Source organism: Sorex fumeus, unplaced genomic scaffold (assembly GCF_029834395.1).
Source record: "Sorex fumeus unplaced genomic scaffold, SorFum_2.1 ptg000097l, whole genome shotgun sequence".
Taxonomy (NCBI): domain Eukaryota; kingdom Metazoa; phylum Chordata; class Mammalia; order Eulipotyphla; family Soricidae; genus Sorex; species Sorex fumeus.
The window spans coordinates 2,462,371-2,471,582 of record NW_026606154.1 but is presented as its reverse complement, the minus strand read 5'-3'; positions in this window follow the sequence as shown (position 1 = coordinate 2,471,582).

The following is a 9,212-nucleotide window of genomic DNA, read 5'->3' as shown; positions in this document are numbered from 1 at the left end:
ACACACACACACACACACACACAATCTAAAAAAAAATAACAATCAATGCAGCAGAATTCTAGAGAATAATAGAAATTTGAATGTCTATTCTGTAGTAAACTGTAATTTCTCTCTTCTTTGACTACTTATTTTTCTCCCTTAACAATAATTGCAAAGAAATAAACTGCCATTTGTGAAAATATTGCATTATGTTTCAGCAGTTTGAGTTTCTAAGAATTATTTATAGGACACACATTGAATCCTTTCTATTGTTGGGAGATATCTCTGAGTGATTATTCCTCTTGCTTCAAAGAACAGGTGGAATTTGCAAACTCTCCGCTTTTTAAAATGACTTTGTGAGTCTTTCTCTAGAAATCCTGTAGCTGGTTTTTCATCCTTCATGGTTCCTGTGATTCAGATTTAATTTCTGTGATTTCCAAGATCTCCTAGTATATAATCCAGATGACAATAAAAATAAGCAAGTCAGAGGGAGGAAAAAATGGGAAAACAAAATCCCACACAGAGTGGTTTGTACGGAGCACACTCATTGATACATATTTAGCTTGCACATGACCTCTTATTTAATCCACATTTTTTTCCGTTTCTCTGAAGACTTGTACCAATTATTTAAGCAGTTTTTAAAAACTTTTGGAATGAATATCAGGCTTTGCATTTTTATGTCCCATATAAAGGTATCCTGTGCAAAATCATGGGAATTGAATTAATGGTTGCAAAAATGCAAAGGTTGCATGCAAAGGCCCTCCCGTTGATCATCGATTTGCTCGAGCAGGCCCAGTAACGTCTCCATTGGAGACTTCATTGTTACTGTGTTTGGCATATCGAATACGTCACGGGGAGCTTGCCAGGCTCTGCCGTGTGGGCGAGATACTCTCAGTAGCTTGCCGGGCTCTCCGAGAGGGGCGGAGGAATCGAACTCGGGTCGGCCATGTTGGCTGTGTGCAAGGCAAACGCCCTACCGCTGTGTTTAATGGTATTATATAAAAAGAGAGAACTTACTGAACTTTAAGAACCAGTATAGAATAGGTCCTATCTATGAGTAGTATCTTCTCCTACCCCTTATCTCACCCACCTCCCCAAAGTTCCAGCACAGGCTTCAAAGACTATATTGCATAACAAATAATGGGCCAGAGTGATATACTGAAGTCCAGGTGCTTTTCTCTCACACAGCAACCTCAGTTAGATCCTCAACACCCTAAGAACAGCACCCCCAGGAACTGGCAGGAGTGCAGAATTGAACACAGAACCAGGAGTAAGCACTGAGCACTGCCGGGTGTGGTGCCAAAACTCAGCTAGTTAACTAGTTAGAAATATAGATAATGAAATTAAGTAGTTATATTTAACATCAATTTAAGGTTAGCATATATTGAAATTCTACATGAGAAGTTCTATTCTAGTATGGTTCTGCAGATTGGGGTACCAGGACCTCAGTAGTATTCTGAACCAGTTTAGAACTGAGTTTCAAAAGAATGGTTGTTCTCATCCTTTCCAGCAAGTATCACTTACCAGCCCCGTGAGCAGAAGTGTGTAATTGTGTTCCTATTAGGCACATACACGGTGCCTAGATAGCAACTCTCAGTTGGAAAGTACTATTTTGGGGATCCAGGTACAATTAGATTTCCAGTTTTATGCACGTGTTATGTCTTGAACAGGCTTTTCTCTCCCCCTACCTCTCTCCTTTCCTTATTTCTATTCTATTTTTTTTGTAAGTCTATTTGTTGGAATAGAATTCTGGCCTGGAGAGCTGCACATTTGTCAGTGGGAGAAGGAGTGGGTGGGTACAAATGTATTTTTCCAGTTGCTGCCTCACTCGGCTCTCAGAGCACGACTCCTACTGCCAGGACGGATACCTGTGAGTTTTCTTCCCCCAGGGCTAGCTTCGATACTTAATTTATGGATGTGTTCAGTCTGATTTTAGAAAATACATGGTGATGTAAGACTTAGAATCAAGGAAAAAGATAAATTCTCACAGTAGCGGCTTGCTAATTAATCCTGGTGATTAACCACCTGAGAGAATCCTCTAAGAATAGCTAGATTGGGCAGTCTTTCTTTTCTTCCTCTATCTTTGTATATCAAAAAACTGGAGCAAAGAAAGGGATATGGAGAATCAAATATTTTGAGTTCTAAAGCAATAATCTATAAGATTATCTCTTTAGGAATAAGATACAGCCATTCATTTTGGTGGATTTGACTCTGGTGATCTATGTCTGAGAAGTCTTCCCTCTTTTTTCCATTTGCAACCCTTGTGTTTGGCTCCTTTTGCTTTTTGTACAGCCTGGTATTGAGCCTGGATCTCCTAGGTATGAGAGGCATGTACCCAACCCACTCCGCCACATTTGATGTTTCCTTCTATTATTTTAATGGCTGAGTTTGGAATCTCTTCAGTTGTATGCTTAAAGCAATACAAAAGAGGATCAGAGTGATAGTACAGAGGTTAAAGTGCTTATCGTGCATGAGACAATCCCTGGAACTGCATGGTACTCTGAGCCCTGCCAGGGGTGAGCCCCCCAGCATTGAATCTGAAGTAGCATCTTTGAGAACTGCTCAGTACAACTCCCCAAGTTAGAAAACAAACAAAAAGCAAAAGAAAAGCTGTATAAAAAAGCCTGAGGAATTTCATCAGACCCAAACTCTAGAAAAAACATGATGTATATAGCACATTTCACTATAAAATTTGCAGAGCAATCAAGATTGAAAAGTTTACAAGTTTAAAAGTTTACATAATATAGACAAAACATCTGGCATTCCATTGTAAGTGGTATAAAAGAGTTTAATGGAGTCAGGCACAGGTATAGATTTGTATGCATATACATTGTATATGTAAACTATTGAAGTATGTGTTAAGCATCTTTTTATTTGCCAAATACTATCATTTATTTATACTCAAACCCAGATTACATATATATATATATAGTTATATATCCACATGCTGGAGCGATAGCACAGCGGGTAGGGCATTTGCCTTGCACACTGTCAACCGGGCTCACTTCCTATGTCCCTCTCGGAGAGCCCGGCAAGCTGCCGAGAGTATTCCACCCGCAAGGCAGAGCCTGGCAAGCTCCCCGTGGTGTATTCGATATGCCAAAAACAGTAACAACAAACCTCACAATGGAGACCTTACTGGTGCCTGCTCGAACAAATTGATGAACAACGGGAGGACAGTGATACAGTGAATTAAAAATGGCCCACAATTCTACCTAATGATCTTTGGTAGCAGACTCTGTAGATCATTCTACATATTATTCTCCTCATATATATAGAAAAAATTCAAAAGACTACAGATTTTTGAAAATGAATTAGCATCTAAAAATCCTAAGGATAATTACTGTCATATTACTAAGTCACATTACCTAAGTCATATTACGTATTACCTAAGTCATATTACTGTTTCACTATGCTGTCTATTCAGATATTTATCCTTACTTCTCCAGATTATACCCTCTCAGAGATCAGAATATATTTCCTTCGAAAGACTGCTCTGAGTCTCATCGTGCAGTAATCAGTTTATTAATTCCTTCCAATCACACTGTGTTGCAGTAGTAGGAAGATAGGACAAATTTAGAAATTCTCTCACTAACTAGACATATGACCTTCAGCAAAGATTACCCTTCTCTGGAATTCATTATTTCTGTCCATTCAATGAGGGAATTAGAATAAATGACTCCTGATTCTAGTGACTTCATCTCATCTCTCCAGGGAGGCCAAGGTTTCCTCTCATAGCCCCATCCTCCGCTCTTAGTGTCTACTGAGTTGGACTCTGGGGAAAGAGGCACAGAGCCCACCATCAACATATCTACTCCCAAATATCACTAAGCTCAGTTTTTACATGACAAACTATAAGTACTTATATAATAATAATAATAATACATAAACATGATTGCTGAATTAATTTAGTCACTCAGGTTCATATTTGCTTGAAGTTGCTAAATCCACTTCTAAAGGTGAGAGACAAGAGTTCTTTCAGTTGACTTAGAGCTTAGCAGGGAGAACATATTGCATCCCAGAGAAGAAGGAATTGGGGAGGGAGATCAGAACAGGGAAAATGCCTATGAATTTTATCAATCCTTTGTCATTTAAATATGGTGCTTGCTTATGATCAACTGAACTAAGAACACTGATAATTGAGAAGGAAAATAACCAGATTATTGTGAATCAAGATCTGCTGCTTTTTTTCAATTGGTGCAGACATTTATTTAGAATCTGCTGTGTCTTGGGTATGTTATATATTCTTCAAATAAAAGACCGAGTATGTTTTTCACAACTCTGTCAATCAAAACTTTAAGCAAAGATAACCAAAATCTTGTTCTAGAATGAGGATATGATAAGAACGCTATCTGAAACATCTTTGCTAAGAATTTCAACACATTTTTCAAATTGCATCACTATTTGTGGTATTATCATCTTCAACTACATTTCCAATGACAAGACAATAGTATATGATATTCATAGCTTCAAACAGCAAGGATATATTCTAGCCCTTTGTCTCATTTTTATGCTGGTCTTAGTATGCTGTTTCTCCAAAACTGATCTTTCTTTTAGAAAGGAAAATTATCAGCAAGGTGAAATTGCTGCAGCATTTTTCTTCTCTACTGTGTGCAATCTATTTCTTTAGCTATCTGTCAGTTGCCTAGGAAACCTTAGTAGAGTAACATTTGATTGGCTGTCATCTTGGACTTACCATGAGACTTCTGAGCATAGAGTTAGAGTGGCATAACCCTGGATAAGTTGTTCCAGAGATGTCTAACAATGCTTCTCTGTTTATTTGCAAGCAGATGCAAACTCTACTGAGTTTGACATTGTCATCATGTTGCAGGAAGATCGGTACATGGAATTCAGAAAACTTCTTAATAACTACCACATAGCACTGAAACAGACACAGTAACAACAAAGTCTCCAATGGAGACGTTACTCTTTTACAGGTATTCAAAATTTGCTTCCAATCTGTAGGTTGGGATTCTTAGTTTAAGATGCAAAGTTGATTCTTAGTTAAAGTATTCCTCCAGAGAAGTAGAATTATTTATTTACTTAGGTTATTTTAACTGTTTGCAATTTGTGGTTTAAAAATCAATGAAATTTCCTCCAGCTCTGTCATACTCTTTACATAATATCACCGTCACTGTCCTCACATTGTTCATCGATTTTCTCGAGCCGGCCCAGTAACATCTCCATTGTGAGACTTGTTGTTACTGTGTTTGGCATATCGAATACATCCCGGGTAGCTTGCCAGGCTTTGCCGTGTGGGCGAGATACTCTCGATAGCTTGCCGTGCTCTCTGAGAGGGGTGGAGGAATTGAAACTGGGTCGGCCTGGTCATCCTCATGCAAGGCAAACGCCCTACCACTGTGTTATCACTCCAGCCCATAACATATCCAGTACATAATATATCAATGTTAATTTTAGTTTCTATAATGGACAATTTATAAACTATTTTTATGTTTCTTACCCATTTGGATTCCTTTTATAATCTATGAGCTAGTTTAAAAGGTTGTGTTCAACTGACACTGTCACTGTCACTGTCCTCCCATTGTTTCATCGATTTGCTCGAGCTGGCCCAGTAACGTCTCCATCGTGAGATTTGTTGTTACTGTGTTTGGCATATTGAATACATCACGGGTAGCTTGCCAGGCTCTGCCGTGCAGGCGAGATACTCTCCATAGCTTGCCGGGCTCTCCGAGAGGGGCGGAGGAATGAAACCCAGCTTGTACAAGGCAAACCTACCACTGTGCTATCGCTCCAGCCCATGATATATCCAGTACATAATATATCAATGTTAATTTTAGTCTCTATAATGGACAATTTATAAACTATTTTTATGTTTCTTACCCATTTGGATTTCTTTTAGAATCTATGAGCTAGTTTAAAAGATTGTGTTGAACTACAAGAACAAATTGGAAAAATACAATTCAATGAGTTTTGATAACTATGTACATCATGCTGGGGCTGGAGAGATACCACAGTGAATATAGCTGACCTCTATCCTTCATATATATTCGGTTCCTGACGCCCCACCAGGAGTGATCCCTGAGCAAAGAACCAGGAGTAAGCCCTGAGCACCACTGGGTGATCCCTCCCCCCAAAAAAAATTTTGTTTCATGCAACAACTACTGAATTTAGATATTGAACACTTTTAAAACTTGAATTTCTATCATGCCTTCTTCCAATTGTCATGTGTCAGAGGCAACTACTATTATTATTTCTTTAATACAATTTTGTCTGTTCTTAAAACTTACATAAATAAATTCATAAAATATGTACTTTTTTGAGATTGACTTTCTTGTCCTCAACAGTTTTGTTTCATTTCTGCTGTGTTTTCGGGCCGCAGCTGGCAGTGCCCCTGACAGTGTTCCAGGGACGAAAGTCAGGCCTCCCACACACAAAGCATGCACTCCAGTCCTTTGAGCTATCTGTCTGACCCACCAACAATATATTTTTTAAATGCATCCATGTTATGTTGACGCTTGAGAAGTTTGTTATTTTAGTACACTGTGCTATTCCATTGTAAGCTTAGACCAACCTACATTTGTTCTATTTAAATATTGAAAGATTCTTGAGTTATTTCCTGTTTTTGGTTATTTTCCACAGTAACTTTGTTGTTTGTTTTGCAGCAAATGTGGTGGTGCTCAGGGCTTATTCCTGGCTGTAGGTTCAGGGTTCACTCCTGGAGGGTTTAGGGGATAAAATGGGGTCCTGGGTATTAAACCTTGGTTGGCCACATGCAAGGCAAACAACCTGCCTGCTATACTATCGCTCTGACCCAATTTTTTCAGTAAAAGTCTAAATAATTTTAGACTTACAAGAATGCGAATATAGTAAAAAAATGTACCACACATCCATTTTACAAGTATTCTATTAGTATCATATTAGTGCTGTATTTTTTCCCAATTAGACCAGTATGATAGTTTATTAAGAGTCTTATTTACTCACATTTACTTAGATTTTACTAAATATTTTCTTATTCAGCGTTCTGTCCAGGATATCACTTTACAGTTAGTTGACATACTTCTTACACTTCTCTCAGTTTTGAATGACTTTGAGAGTTTTGAAGAGGCATATTGTAGGCTCTGTCAATTCAATTTCATCTTCTCTTAATGTTTTAAATGGTAGTTACGGTTTTGGGGAGGAAAGGCCATAGAAGTAATGTGCCCTTCTCACTACACCATGCTACCAGCATGACATTCCTATGACTCTAAGCCATGATCAATTGATTGAGATCATTGTTCCAGAGTTTTCTACTGTGAATTTCTTCCTTAGAAGGAAGCCTCTGTGCTCAGCTGACACTTAAGTGGGAGAGTTATTCCCATTCTTCCTACCTTTATGGCAGAATTGAAGGGGAAGTATCTGCAATTATTCAGAGGAAAGTTAGTGATTCTTCACCATTTATTCATTTAATCACCTTATAAGAATGGAATAATTTTATACTTTATGCTATGGTTCAATACTGTGTTATTTATTTTTGCACATAAGCAGTTTCCACTTTGGCCATCAAGAACTCTGTCGCAGTTTACTTCTGTGCCCTTGATTTTCTCCCTTGGTTGAATATGGCATTCTGTTTGGTTCTGTTTTCATTTCTTTCTTTCTATTTCAGCAGTATATCCCAGCTCATCCGCTATATATCTGCCCCAGTCCCGGAGCTGGAGTTTTCTTCAAAGAGACTTGGCCTCTTTTATTTGGAAAGTAATATTAGAAATGAGGAAATTCTGTAATCTCAATGTTTTAGGAAATGAATGATTTTAATTTTAATAAATTCCAACCTTTTTCTATAGGTAAAGTGTGTATGGATATAAAAGGTGGTTTCTGTAAAAGGTCATTACCAAAACAAAGGTCACATCGATTTTGTTCTGTTTTTGTCTAGATTTTTAATATTTTATTTTGCATTTAGGTTTATAATTCATATTAAATAATATTTGTGTATAGTATAATATCTTAGTTTGGATTTAATTTTGATTCATATCTTTATATGGACTTCCCATTGTTCTGGCACTGCCAATTAAAAGACTGCCTTTTTTCCATTGAATTGCTTTATATCTTTGTTAAAAATACTAAATTTGGGGAGAATCTATACCCATTCTCTATATTGTTAAACTTATTTAAGAAACAATATTTAACAAAACCAAGATGCTGTGATAACTATAGCTTTATAGTAAGTCTTGGAAAGAAGGTAGGTTAGCAAGCCAGTTTTATTTTGCTTCTTTAGTATTCTGTTGTCTACTTTAGGATTTGCTTTTAAATTTTAGGATCAGTCTGTCAACAGCTATAAAAGAAGTACTGTTATGATAGGGTTGGGTCTGTAGATCCAGTCAGTCAGCACAAAGATGTCAGGACACCGAGTCTCTCTATCTGTAAACATACTTAAATTTTACTTTTTTTCAATTAGTGATTTTTAAGTTTACCTCCTACAGATCTTACACATTTTTTAAAAAATTTTTATTAGTGAAGCACCATGAGGAACAGTTGTAGACTTACAAATTTGTGTGCTTGGGTTTCAGTTATACAATGATTGAGTATCTATCTCTCCACCAGTGCCTATTTTCCACCATCAATAATCCCACTATCCCCTCCCACCCTCCCAACCCCCCCATCCCACCCCGCCTCTGTGGCGGGGCATTCCCTATTGTTCTCTCTCTTCTTTTGGGTGCTGTGGTTTGCAAAAGAGGCATTGAGTGGCAATCATGTTTGGTCTGTAGTCTACTTTCAGCATGCATCTCCCATCCTGGGAGGATCCTCCCAACACCCTTTACTTGGTGCTCCCTTCTCTACCTGAGCTGCCTTTTCCCCTAGCATGCGCGGCTGTCCTCCAAGCCATGGAGTGAACCGCCTGGTACTTACCTTGGCTGTTCTTGGGTGTTAGTCTCCTATTTTGTTACTTTATATTCCCCAGATGGATGCAATCTTTCTATGTCTGTCCCTCTCTTTCTGATTCACTTCACTTAGCATGATACTTTCCATAAAGCAATTCTTGGGAAAAAGAAAATGGGAGAAATCAACCTCCCCAACCTCAAACTCTACTAAAAAGCAGTAATAATTAAAATAGCATGGTACTGGAACAAAGGCAGAGCCACAGACCAGTGGAACAGGGTTAATATACTAACATCTTCCCCCAAACATATGATCATCTGGTCTTTGATAAGGGAGCAAGAAATGTGAAGTGGAGCAAGGAAAGCCTCTTTAACAAATTGTGCTGGCAAAACTGGACAGCTACATGCAAAAAAATGGGC